Here is a 13,530-nt window from a genome sequence, read left to right on the forward strand (position 1 = left end):
ACCCCCACATGCTTCTTTTTCTCTTCTCTGAGGCACTTTTAACTTCACATCCAATATTCTCCTTGGCACTGTCTTGCCCACATCACTTCTCAACGAGCTCCTCAAAAGACGGATACTTGTTTTGAAAGCTTCAGGAATAAAGAAATATTTAAACAATTAACTGCAATCATATTCATCATCCACCATGGATATGCACTAGAAATATAATGAGAAAGTAAAACTTTCCTTCAGGAAGAAGAAAAGAGAAGATAAACATCCACAGATCTCTCTCTCATTACTTTCTTATCTTTTTTAGACTGCAAATATGTCAGTCACTGGAACACTTTCATACTAGGTCATTATTGTTACACATATTATGCACAAAGACCCAAGGCCTCATTCTGTCATAGATAAGCTATTCACACACATCCTTTTTTTTTCCCCTTACAGTTTATTCGCATGGCTGGCTGGATAATCAGTCATAATAACAAAATATGACTCAGCATGGCTGAATGTCCAATTCACTTTGGGGCTTTTCTTGGAGGTTTTTTTTTTTTTTTAACTATTGAAGACCAGAAGAGATCTGTCCCTCCCAGATAATGTTAATGTAAAAAAGATTTGATTAAACACAGAGGTCAGGGGAAGGGGAATGGATCAAACAGCAACATTTCTACTGCCATGCCCTCAAAGAGGCTCTGGCCTCTTCAGCAGCTCTGACCATGCTGGAGGGTGCAGGGTCTCTTGTCCCCCAGTGCAGCATGGACAGGGGGATTTGTCCCAAAATCCCCTCCTCAGGGTGGAGGGAGGATGCAGGACAGAGAACTGGTCACGTTCCTCAAGCATGGGCATCCTTGATATTAAGGACATGTGTGCTTTTCTGGTTGTCTAAATTCCATCTGTGGGTTATTACAATTGTGTAAGCACAGAGAATATTTTAAAATATGATTTATTTCACATCTGCAATAGTCCAGTACTAAGAATCCTCCTAGTATCAGTCAAAATCAACACTCCAGTATGGCCACTAAGTGAAATATGTGGGTCCCTCTCTCTCAAAGGACAACTCTCCTCTACTTAAGCAAGTCCATGGCAGTAGCAGTGGGCACTGCCATCCTGCTGAGCAATCCTGGCTGCAGGAGTGTGGCTGACAAAGATGCTGAATCTGAATGTTTGACACCTCTGGTTTCTGGATTTCAAGTAAGAGACGAGCCCAGCAGAAAAGGCTGCAGTGTGAGAACATATTTCACCTGGGACAGAGTGAAAACAGCATTCAGAGCTTGGCCCTCCATTCAGCCAGATCCACTGGCACATGTCTTTATTTTTAACCATCTGTGTAATTCTTGGGTGAAAGAAGCAGGATATATTTGTGTTTTCCAGAATTAGGGTAAACATGAATTTTTACCTAGGCCTTTCCTGACTAAAGCACCTTAAATTGCATAACCATATACAAATAATGTCTGTTACTGTATTTAACAGAACAAAATTAGTCTGGCTGAGAAAATCCACATTAAAATCAGCTGATGAAAGGAATCACATTGTAATGTACATGCATAAAAAGCACATGGAGCTTATTTCTGTGATAATCTGACTACAGAAGACCACCAAGACCAGCAAGATTCCTGACAAACATCTACACAGGAGCATGAAGCCAGCAGCAGCAGTTAAAAATGCCCATGACCTTTAGCTGGCAGTCCCAATTTCCCCAGAATTCCACACCACGTTTGAGAGGTAAACATCATCTGTACTCCCAGGCTCCTTCCTTAGTGCACTGCTGACGTGCACATCTGCTAAAAATCACAAGCAAACTACACAGTAGTTTAACTGAAACTCAAACACGGAAAACATTCAATTAGGCAGAGAGAAAAGCTAACTTCCTCCTTCCTTTCCTTCCTCTCAGCAGCCTTTCTGCAAGAGATCAGTACTGAAACTCTTATCTACTTTGAAACTGGTATTACACCTGCCCTGATTTAATGTCAAAGTTTCTTCCAACTTAATTTGGTTTTAACAAGTGAGAAGTGCAAAACAAACAAGAAATTAAAGCTGTGTCCCTCATTATTGCTAATGTAGAGCAAACACTCCAAAGAGCCAGCAGAGATTTGAGGCAGCCGCTGCCCGAAGGGGCACAGAGCACCCGATCCTGCCTCAGCCACCACACTGGCTGTGCTCACCCCCACAGCTTGGCACCAATTGTAAAAGCTGAGGCAGAGGATGGGTGCTCAGGCTGTCATCTTCCTCTGAAAGCCAGAATTTACTCTGGTGCCATGAACATCTCCCAGTGGCAGGATCTCCAGCTTTGCGCTCATCCCGAGGACAAGCACTGCATGGTTATCAGCGTTAGGGATGTTAAGGATTGTGCTTCTCCCTCTCCACTCTGCCCTCATGAGAGCCCACCTGGAGTTCTGCATCCAGCTCTGGGGTCTTCAGCACAAGAAAGATGTGGACCTGCTGCAGGAAGTCCAGAGAAAGGGCCACAAAAATGATGAGAGGGCTGGGGCACCTCTGCTGTGGAGACAGGCTGACAGCGCTGGGGTTCTTCAGCCTGGAGAAGAGATGCCTCTGGGGAGACCTCACTGTGGCATTCAAAGACTAAAGGGAGCTTATAAAAAAGAGGGAGAGCTACTTTTGACATAAGTAGATATTTATAGGAAAAGGAGGAATGGTTTTAAACTAAATGAGATTAGATTTTGGATATTGGATTAGATATTAGGAGGGAATCCTTCACAGTGAGGGTGGTGAAGCCCTGGCACAGGTTGCCCAGGGAGGCTGTGGATACCCATCCTGGAAGTGTTCAAGGCCAGGTTGGGTGTGGCCCTGAGCACCTGGTCTGGTGGAAGATGTCCCTGCCATGGCAGAGGGGTTGGAATCAGATGGTCTTTAAGGTCCCTTCCAACCCAAACCTTTCAATGCTTCTTTTGGCTGTCTTCAAAGCGAGCCCCTGGTTACGATCAGCGCTGTCACAAAATGTAATCCTAAGTACTTAAACTTATTTCTTCTACACTGAAGTTAAAATGAATAAGAAATCAAGTACAGTGCCACAAAATGCTTCTCTTCAGCCTCAGAAGCTTGTTTACCATTGCTGTAGTAGCTGAACTGCTGAATGAAATATTTACAACTATTCATGCAATCAAACTCATTTTCCTTAGGAAATAACTGATTAGGTGTCTCACATCTGTTCCTGACAATGATTTAAGCCTCTGCTGATCCCTGTCTAGACCTGACATGAATGTTAATGTTTTAGAAACCACCATCCTCAATAGGAGGGTGATAACAGACTCTCTGGGTCTGCTGGTGGTGTACTGCAATGGGGAAGTTCTGCTGCATCTGCAGTTGAAGGGTGACACAACCAGCCCACAGTTTTCTCTAACCCTGCCACCCAGGCCTTGGGAAGCCTGGCAGGAGACAGAAGCTGGAGTAGAGCTCAATGCAGAATTATCTTGAGAATTATCTTCCTATCCCTGTCAGAAGTTTTTAATATCTCCCAGATGCTTGCTTCCTTTATGCAGAGTAGCAATCCTGCTCCTCCCCTTTTCAGCACTGCATGTCATCCTTTCACCAACGTTGCCCCATCATGGCCTTTTGATGGAAGCTGCTGCAAGTGTTGCAAGGTTGAGAGAAAAATCAGCTGCTAATAAAACTGGTTGACATTATACCCTCACAAAGCATGATATTCATGTCAGGAAAGACAAAAATTAATTCCAAATTTTTTTTCAAATAAAAGCAAAGACTCCAATGACAGAAGAGTTGGTCTCTATTACTCCTTCTGGTAAGGGTGATAACTCAGCTTCATAAGTTCTGACCAGAGCAACTAGGCCAGAAGAAAATTTTTGGCAACACTTCTCAAGTATTACCTGAAGGTCAAGGGACTAAAACCCAATTGAAATAAATGAACACTGGCCTGCCAGTGACCTTGTAGCACTGTAATTCAAATATAAATGAAGTCTATGTAAGTGTCTGAGGAGTAATCTCTAAAGCAGTCAGAAATGCTGCATAAAAGTAGATTTCAAACACAATCCAAAGAAGATTAAACTGGCAATTCATCTCTCTTAGGACTTCTATACATCATAAATAGGCATTATGCCTTCTATGTAAAGCAGCCCATTATCTGATTTATTCACCAATATCTCTTCTTATTCAAACAATTCAAAGCAGACTATATTAGAAAATCCCAGAAAAATTTCCTTAGCACTGCAACTTTTGAAATAAGTTGATGATTTATATTTATAAAATTTTACTTACTGTACAACTAAATTCATGTTTGTTAATATAATACACTATCTCTAAGGACAATTTTAAAGAAAGATGCTATCCCAGCTGGATCATTTATTAATATTCACATGCTTTCCTTCAAAAAAAAAATCTCAACACAGAAGCTGTTCTTGTTGGCATTAGTCTTTTTTTCATCCCCCAAGTGAAAACAGAAATTCTGCTCTAGTCACAACAGCATACTACCAACAAACTCATCATTCTAACACTCCATTTGAACACTCATGCCCTTTTAACTATGAATATATCCAATATAAGGAATTCAGCTCCAGATTCAAAACATGTACCCTGGATAAGACAAAACTCTGACTCAGCCCCATTTCAGGTTTACAAATGGCTTAGTGGCAATTTTAGTCCATTTTTTTTTTTTTTGCAATTATTCTTCTCCCATTTTAGGCAATGGATTTTTGCCCTTTCCAGACAATACACCAGGATTATTGCAGAATCATACACTTTCCTGCTAACCACCTTCTTCTGGGAGCCTCTCCTTCCATGCTCTGAATTATTTCCAGAAAGCTGAAAAACAGAATTGCAGACAATTTTCCCATGCAAAATAATTTTCAGCAAGGCTTCCTGAGTTGTGCAACCTTCCCCAAATAATGGACTTCAGCCCCAGTCCAGTGAGACACAGACACTTGCTGTTGAAAGGCCCAGTCCCATGAGATGTGAAGATGGATCAGATAAGAAAGTGCTTCCTCAGAAGCCCGTGCTGCAGCAGAATGAGAATTGTCAGCCCCAGGACTGGCACCCAAGGCCAGCGTAACCTCCCTGTGCAATGACACAGCTGCACATCACTGCTCAGTGTGGGAGGTTAACCCCAGCCTCTATGAAGGAAAGAAAATACAGTAACTCACTTTTCCTCTGTTGACACATTGTCTCCACTAATGAGAAGGCTCAGCCCTCTGCATAAGCAAAATTAAACAGAAAATGCAGGTGTCAAGATTAGCACAAAGAGTTTATTTTATTAATACTTCCTGCTGTGCCCTTTGGACAGAAAGCCAGCCCCAAAAGGAAGCCATTACAATTATTCAAGAGTAAAAGCAAACTATTAATACTCATCTTTAATATATACATCAGTAGCGGAGCCAACCCAAGTCCCACCTTTTTGTCTCATGTGAGTCATTTAACACACACACACTTAACACATCACTTAATACAATTTGATTGGAAGCAGTTTGATCAGAGTGAATGTGTTCAAGTTACTGTAAATTGAGCCAGTGTACATTGCACTTAGAGACAGGACAAACAGGTTTATGGTCAAACTTCCTCAGCAAGGGGTGTAACCCTCCCCAGCTATTAGAGCCTCCCTAATTGCTGCCTTTGCTGTGACAAGCCATCAGTGGACCAAACACACAGCATCCTCCTCTATACATAAACACCTATTTGCAGTTTGTGCAGCAGAGCTTTGAACAGCCTAAAACCAAGGACTGACTCCTGTTTTTCTCTTCAGCTGATACTCTGGGAGAGATCCCCACAAAGAAGCTGGTAGAAGCTCAGCCTTTGTCTTCATCAGGGGTTTATCTCATCCCCTTCAGATAAAGCCTCTGCATTGGCTTAAAAATCTTCCTATAATGCTGCCATATCTATGCAAAATACCTATCAGCAATGGGAGCTCTTAGCAGCTCATCTATTGCTCATTAATTACTCAAAAAAATGGTTTACTTAGTATGTTGTTTATGATCAAAACTTTATTGTCCGGAAGCAATGCACCGCATTGTGCTCTGCATTAAACCAAGATTAAAGTAGGCTGAGCCTAGAAAAGAACCAACAAACCTTTTATTAATTTCTTTTAAGCATGTGTGTATGCATGTGTTTGTGGGCTGAACAGATGAAGCAAGAGAGGAGATTAGCATTTTTATTGATATGATTCCTGCCATTGCTACATACTCGAAAATCTTGCCTAGGCTTTGGCACTTTGTAAACAAGAATAAACACACCTGCAAATATCTTTGTATTTATCTATTAGTCAATCGGTTAATCTGCCTGTAACTGACACCCAGCAAAGCACCTCACATTTACTTATAGGTGGGGGGAACACCTCGATGATCCTTCCAACTCAGAATATTCCACAATCGTGGGGAGGCAGAGGCCCAGTGCAGTCTCTGCTGCCGCTGGATAAAGAGAGGTGAAGCCTCCGCCCAGAGCCAGGGCACAGAGAACAGTGCAGGTACAAGAGCAGGTATCACACAGCAGCCAGCCAAAACCTGGGAACTCAGTGTAAAACTGAAAACACATTTCTATTTTACACAACAGGCCCCTGCAGAGCAGCCCTGAAGAACTGAGGTCCCAGCAGCTGATGGAAGGTGATGTGCAGAGTGGCAGAGCCCTGCATGCCATGGGAGAGTGGTGCAGGAAAGACCAAATCCTTTGCTGTCCCTGCCTGCTGTCACACCAGGTGACAGGAGGGTGGTACAGTCACCCCAGTCTGTCAGCTCTGCAAGGATCAGGTGGCAAAGGTGCTGAAGGCAGTTGTTAGCCAGGGTCACCTCTCTGATCATCCCCAGAACACGCGTGTGACCCACAAACCACCCCATGTTCACCTTCCACCACCTGCAGCAGGAGCCCAACTCCAATGCACAGGTGTGTGTGTGTGTGTGTTTGTGTGTGCAGCAGTCCTCCAAAGCTCCAGGGCTCCAGGGCCTGGCTCTGCCCCCTCCCTCTCCCCCAAACAAAGATGTTTTGCAGTGCTCTTGGTGCAATGTTTAGCGAGCCTCTCGGTTACCATAGCGTTATGCACTGAAGGAATGTCGACAAATTAATCAATTGTATAATTGTGTTTGCCTAAGAATACAAGTCAGTCAGATGATTCAATGCATTTCAACAGCTCCATGGAGTTTGGTTAACATACTTCATTTTCTACCACCTCGGTGTTACCCTCATCGGTGCTGACGTTTTTCAGTATTTCAATTTCCCTTTACAGCCACACTGGCAGGTAGGTGATCTCTGCTGCAGGCTAAGTTGAGCTGTTCTCCTTCTTCCTTGCCTGCTTCATTTCTGTCTTGTTTTATCTACTTCCTTCTCTGTATCTTGTAATAAGATGGACATCATACATTCAACTCTACACTAACCACACTCTGTATTTAGAGTTACTAATTCATCACTAATGGTCAGCAGTCACTTCTTCCTTCTAGATTTTATCCTGCATGATTTAGAGAATTTTGCTCTGATCAACACCAGAGCAAAGCTGATACTAACTCCAGGTTCCCAACTACTTTGGGAATATCAGGTTAAAAGGGAACCCCAACCCAGCACTCCAGTCTTGGAAAACAATGCTGGAAAACAACAACATCTCTTCAACCTGCCAAGAGGCACCAGAATCCCAAAACCACATCCTCACGTCATACAGTAAACTTATGATTCACATGAGAAGCATGTAAGATTAAACTTACATTTGTGACACAGCAAAGGGCAGGTGAAGATCACTGCCAGTATTGCAAGCCCATGGAGCCACACAGAGTCCATTTATGCCAGCAACAGATCCTAGAAAATACACCATGAAGTATAATACAGCTACTGGCAACACCGTTTGAAGGAAAAATGTCTCTGGCCCAAAATCTGATGAACAGGTTGTACCACACCAGAAAAATCTGAAGGCAATTGTGCCTGTCTAGTGCTACAAGGAATTTGCAATGTACATTTTCAATGTCTAGTGTTGAGAGGAACTCAGATGTGGGAGAAAAAAGATTCAAACCTGCAGCAACAGAGAATAATATTTCTTGCCTCATCTCCCAAGAAAACAGCAGAAGACTAGATACATGGGGTTAAAAATGTAAACAAACAAGATCCATTCTCCTTTCAAGCATACATTAAAAATATGACTACACTGCAGAGCAAAGAACTAATTCTGCAAATACAATTTCCTATCTCCAGGAACACTCTAATTTAATTGTATAACCTCTTTCATAAGATTATCAAGATCTATCTCAAAACTACCCTAATTGAAAGACTCTTGTGCAACTTCAGTCCTTGGGTAGATACTAGCTTTCTTCTAATTCTCCACCCAAATTTATTCATGACCAATTTAGAAAATTTGACCTAGTGCAGATGCTATCTTTTAGCTTACTTTTTAATGCCCTCTTGCTACATAGTGCCAATTGTGTGTAAAATACCCCAGTGTAGTCTGTCCCTTCACTGGTTCACCTGGCCAGAGCTAAGGAGATGATGCTCTCCAACCTCACTTTGTAGAACAGATGTGTTTGTGTAACCACATCTCTAGCCCTCCTGCCACTGGAATTTAACGTTCTCTTGGCAGGGGGGTCTGGAACTATGCAAAACATTGGTAAACCACTCCAAAAACATCCTGGAGCTCTTGGATAAACACCCTGTACAATGATCGTTATCACATTTCCCTGAATTTCTCCCATTATTTTCCTTTGCTATCCAAGGACATCAGTGGGCCCCTTCCCAGCAGCATCTCAGTGCTTCCTCCCAGGTATCTTCTGAGCAGCCACTGCATCCACATCTCTCCCTTCTGTCATGGACAACTGATGAGCTCCTATTTCACACTGGAAATTCTTGTTACTGGTCTCCATGCTTATGACTTTACTTGACTTTGCACTCAGCACTATTAAATGCCATTTTATGTCTATCACTCCCAATTAACAAAGTCATCTAAATACCTTTCATGTGATAATCTGACCCTCCTCTGTACTGACAATTCCTCCCAAGTTTTTGTCATCCCACACAGCTCCTGGGCACACACCCACACCCTGCACACAGGTCAGGGGGGATCCATTCAGCAGGCCCAAGCCTGGTCCCAAGGGAGCAGCACCACCAATCTCCCTCCATCCTGGTGACTTTCTCTGAGTACCTCTTTCCATTCAGAGAACTTTATTTGCATGCAATGGTTGTATCTACTCTTTGGCCAGGTTCTTTTCTACCTTTCACTTCTTGTCTTGAACCACCATCTTCATTTTAAGCCATAACATCCTGTGAGGCATGGTATCACATGCTTGGCTTTAGATAAATAACATTCCTACCCTACCCCATCTAAATGATCTGTTATACACAAAAGATGTTAGATTAGTCTAGCACAATCCATCTTTGATAAAATCTCGCTGTAATTTAGCCTACTTCCTCATTATTTCCATGCCTAATTATTCTTTCCTACAAAATACGTCATAAGATGCTGGGTACTGTTGTGTTCAAACCAGCTGGCCTAACATTTCCTGCATTGCTTTTTTCTTTTCTGAGTCTCTAGGGACTCCCTGTAAAGGACATAAAATGTTTGCCCTCTTCTGCATCTGAAGAGCCATGGGAGAGCCTTGCTGCAAGCTAGGCAAGCCTTGTGCCACTGCTTTCAGTATTCCAGGACTGGGATTATTGGCACTTCCTCATTTGTCTCACCAAGATATTTAAGTTTTGCCCATTTTCCCTGGGTTTTTTTGAAACCTTTGCTATGAATAGCTTTCACTCGCCTGCAGATTTGTCAGTAATTACACTCTGTTCCAGATTCTACAGAAGGTTCTGCTTTCATGAGAAAGTTGTGTCATTATTTAGAGACATCAGTTCCCCTTCCAGTTTAGGCATGTCTAATTTCGGTTCTGTGCAAATTGACTAAGTGCAGGTTTTGGCTGAACCCAAATAAGCTCGTTTGAACCTAAATAAGAATGTCCGTACACAAGGTCACATCAGGTTAATCAAATCACTTTAAAAACAGACAAACTAAATTGGTGTAATTCCCCCATGTAGACAAGGCCAAAGACAATAAAGGAATATGAAACAGGTCAAAGTCTCTCATTAATTGCACACACCTTTGTGGTTTGACTGAATCTGGTGATTCTGAGGCTGGGCAGATGTGCAGCCAGCAAGCCCAGCTGTGCACAGAGCTTTTGCTGGGGCCTGCCACCACCTCAGCCTCCCTTAAATCTGGGCTTAAGTGAGACTGGAGTAACAATAAGTAGGGTCTTGTAGAACTTTTCTAGAGGGACATTGCTCCTTCAGCTTATGGACCACAGGGCATTTGGGCCATATACTTTTGGTCACACCAAAGCAGCAGCGAAACAAGGCAAAAAAACCAGAATGGCCTCAGCCTGGGCTGAGGATGGGACAGAGCTGGTGGAGCTACAGCCAGGAAAGCTGATCACCAGGGCCATTCTGGTGGGCACAGAGCTGCTGCTGCAGCAGAGCACAGCTCCAGCTGAGCCAGGACTCACTTGAAAGTCCTTGGGGGTCATCCAGGTCCTAACAAATAAATACAGTTGTTTACCTGCCTGACTTCCCTGACAGGGATCTGTAACTGAAGCGGTAGAGAGGTCTATCATTTCAATAATACCAGAAAGCATTGGTTCATACTATTTTGGTGTTTGTAAGTTTTACTGTACTGTTTAAACCCATATTATTTCACTAGGATCTGTAAGTGTTCCAGTACAAGCCTGAATCCAGTTATTCTGATATAGGCACATAACTTATTTCTCCAGTCTTGAAAGAATGATCTATGTTGGCATTAAAACCTTTGTAACATTACATGTGAATCTTGGGAGGTTGAGTAATTTAGGACAAAACAAAGCAACTTCTGTTCATAGACAAGCCCTGGCTCCAAACTGTAAAGACATCCTACCAATATTTCGATACTACTAATGAGCAGAAGTTGGATTTGACATCAGTATCTCTGCAATGTAATGCCACTTCCTCTATCATGAGACTTTAATTATGAACTACTCATTTGCTAATTTTAATCTTTAACTCTGAGCTATTTTTGTGTACTTGATGTATGTCTTACACCAGAAAAATAATTTAATTCAGATATAGTGTCAGTGGCTAAAGCCCAGGAACCATCACACATCTTACTGAAGTTTGCAGCTTTTAAACACATTTCAGACCAATTTTACTTTTTTCTCTAAATCAAGTAACTGTAATGCACAGCTTGGAACAACCAGGATAAGTGAGCACCAAGCAACCAGTCCTAAAGCCATTTTCATTTTTCCTATTACCTTTTCCAGAAAAATTCTAAAGATTTGGTACTACACATGTTTAGCCCAAGAGATACGAACGCCTCCTTTCCACACAAATTTCAACTTCTGTCTTTTCCTGGAGCTTCCTGTCCTCATTAGTGCCTGCTGCACTTGTCAGGGCTCCATCAGCTGCAGAGTCCCGAGTGCAGTTGTTCTGGTCCTCCCTGATGCAGCACTGACACTCTGGCTTACTCTGATTAGCACATTACAGGAGAGTGAGCTACTTTTTTTTTAATACAGTTTCTAAAAACCCAAAATCCAAATGTATTTTTCTGACTGAATAACTGTGGTGAGGGACTGCAGCCTAGGAAGTTTATAAAAATTACACAAATTCCCAACCAAAACACCACAGTGTCAGACATTCAGCACCAGGGCTGCACACTGCGTACTCTTGAGAGTGTCTCCTGCTTCAAACAACATCCCTTAGATCTGTGAGGACTGTGAAGCCTACACATCAAATCCATGAAGAGGTAGCTGTCTCCTTAAGCCAAATTCACATTTCCAGAGCTAGGGATTAGCCAGCAGTGATCCAGCAAAATAAGGACAGGGGAACACCGGCATTCTGCTCAAAAATGAAGGAAGTGACTCCTAAGATTTTCTCCTGTATACACCAGAAAGTCTAATCCCTCTAGTGAAATCAGCACCACAGCTTTCACTGCACACAGCAAAATAAACTTCAGCTAATAAATAACCTTGCCCTCCCCAGTCAGGTAAGGCATGGGGCATTTCAACACCTTTGATTTCAGGGGCATTATTTCCAGAGCCACCCCCTGCTGAAGGGCACAACTTCATCCACGGATCAGGGGTACTTGGCACTTGGGTGCCAGTTCTGTCTCCGAAAGGGGACTGATGTGCTGGACTTCTCCAAAATCCACTGAGCAGGGACCTGCCTCCTGCCTTCGGGGACTGTGGCACTTCCAAAGGACTACAGCTCTCCAAACCGCGTGCGACACCTCTCTGATGAATCACACAGGGCTCAGCTCCGACCTGCGCTTCCAGTGCGAGCTACCCAGAGCAATCACTTCACAATTTCTGCCACTAAGGACCAAGGCGTGGAGTTATCATTCACAAATCCATGGCTGAAACCTGTGAGGGACTTTCAAAGCCTGCTTAATTCCCCACTTATAATGTAAACATTCTGTAAAATCAAAAGACACAACAACCCTGGTGGGAAGAATGACTTTTCAACCTGGATTTTAGATGCTATCTTTAGTTGCAAGACTCATTTCGGAGGTTTCTCACCAGCCTATTTCAGTCAAATACATTCCATGAACGAGGAACTTCAAGACAGAACGAGAAGCCTGCGATCAGACCCATTTCAGTCTCCTGAAAATCAGCTTCCCTCTATGCCAAATCACCGCAGCTCTCAGATGCGCTCAGCCCCTGGCTACTCCCGAGCGGGTCCGAGCGCCGCGGTCCGTGGGCGCCGAGGGACGGAGATGCCGGTGCCCGGCTGCGGGATGCGCCGCGCTCCTGCATCCTGGTCCGGGGTCCCCTTCCCGCCTGCCCTCTACAGCCAGAGCCCCCCGGACACCCTGCGCTGCGTCCTGTGCCCGTCTTGTCGGTACACGGATTTTTTAAGGAAAAAACCAGAGGACTTGCGGCTGTCAGTTTTCCTTTTCAGAACTTACCTGGGACCATCCTGTCAGTGTCTGACGAAGGTAGGGCGGAGCGGCGAGTGCCGCGTACCGGCCCAGCAGCGGGGGCTTTTCCCGGGCTGCTCCCGCTCCCCACGGGCTGCAGGTACGGGGACCCTCCCTCCCGCCTGACCCCGGCAGGGTTCGCGGCCCCGCGGCCGTACGTACCGTCTAGGAAGATGCGCGTCCCGGAGCCGCTCTCAATGCCATGCCCAGCCCCGGCGCGGTGCCCCCCCGGCGACAGGGGTTACCGCTGGCCGCGGGGTCCCGCTGCCCGGCGGTGACATGGCATGAGCGCGGGCAGGGCGGGGGCGGTGCCGGCGATGCGCGGCGGGGCGGTGGGCGCACGGGGGGCGCGGGCTGCGGGCAGCCGCGGCGGGACTTGTGAAACTCGGCTGTGGCGGCGGCCGGTTGTGTAACGCGGCGGGCTGGGCCCGGCCCCCGGCACTGCACAGGCGCGCTGCTTCCCCGCCCCGCCGCCACCGGCACCCGCGGGCAGAGCGCGGGGCGGAGGGAGCGCACCGCACGGGAGGAGCGCACGGGAGGAGCCGCGCACCTCCGCGGGCGCGGGACCCGGACGCGGCCGGGCAGGTGGCGCGGGCAGCGGCGGTGTCGTGCGCCGGGAGGAACCGGCAGAAAGTAGGTCACCGCCGCCGATGCGCGGGTACCGGCCACGGGGTGGCCCCGGCCGCGGAGTCCTG

At 45.2% G+C, this 13,530-nt stretch overlaps 1 protein-coding gene across 4 annotated transcripts in view; it reads right to left on the reverse strand.

Annotated features, from left to right (window-relative positions):
• Positions 1–13,134, reverse strand: part of PASD1 (PAS domain containing repressor 1) — a 51,506-nt gene extending 38,372 nt beyond the window's left edge. For 3 of the 4 annotated variants that reach the window (XM_050974300.1, XM_050974301.1, XM_050974298.1), the window contains exon 1: positions 12,998–13,134. The gene's annotated coding sequence lies outside the window, so the exon portion shown is untranslated. Of the gene's footprint in view, positions 1–7,628; positions 7,720–12,997 lie in introns of all 4 variants that reach the window. The other variant, XM_050974299.1, reaches the window with a different exon arrangement.
• Positions 13,135–13,530: the final 396 nt, after the last annotated feature.

The sequence above is a fragment of the Serinus canaria genome, chromosome 4A, assembly GCF_022539315.1.
Source record: "Serinus canaria isolate serCan28SL12 chromosome 4A, serCan2020, whole genome shotgun sequence".
In the NCBI taxonomy this organism is placed as follows: domain Eukaryota; kingdom Metazoa; phylum Chordata; class Aves; order Passeriformes; family Fringillidae; genus Serinus; species Serinus canaria.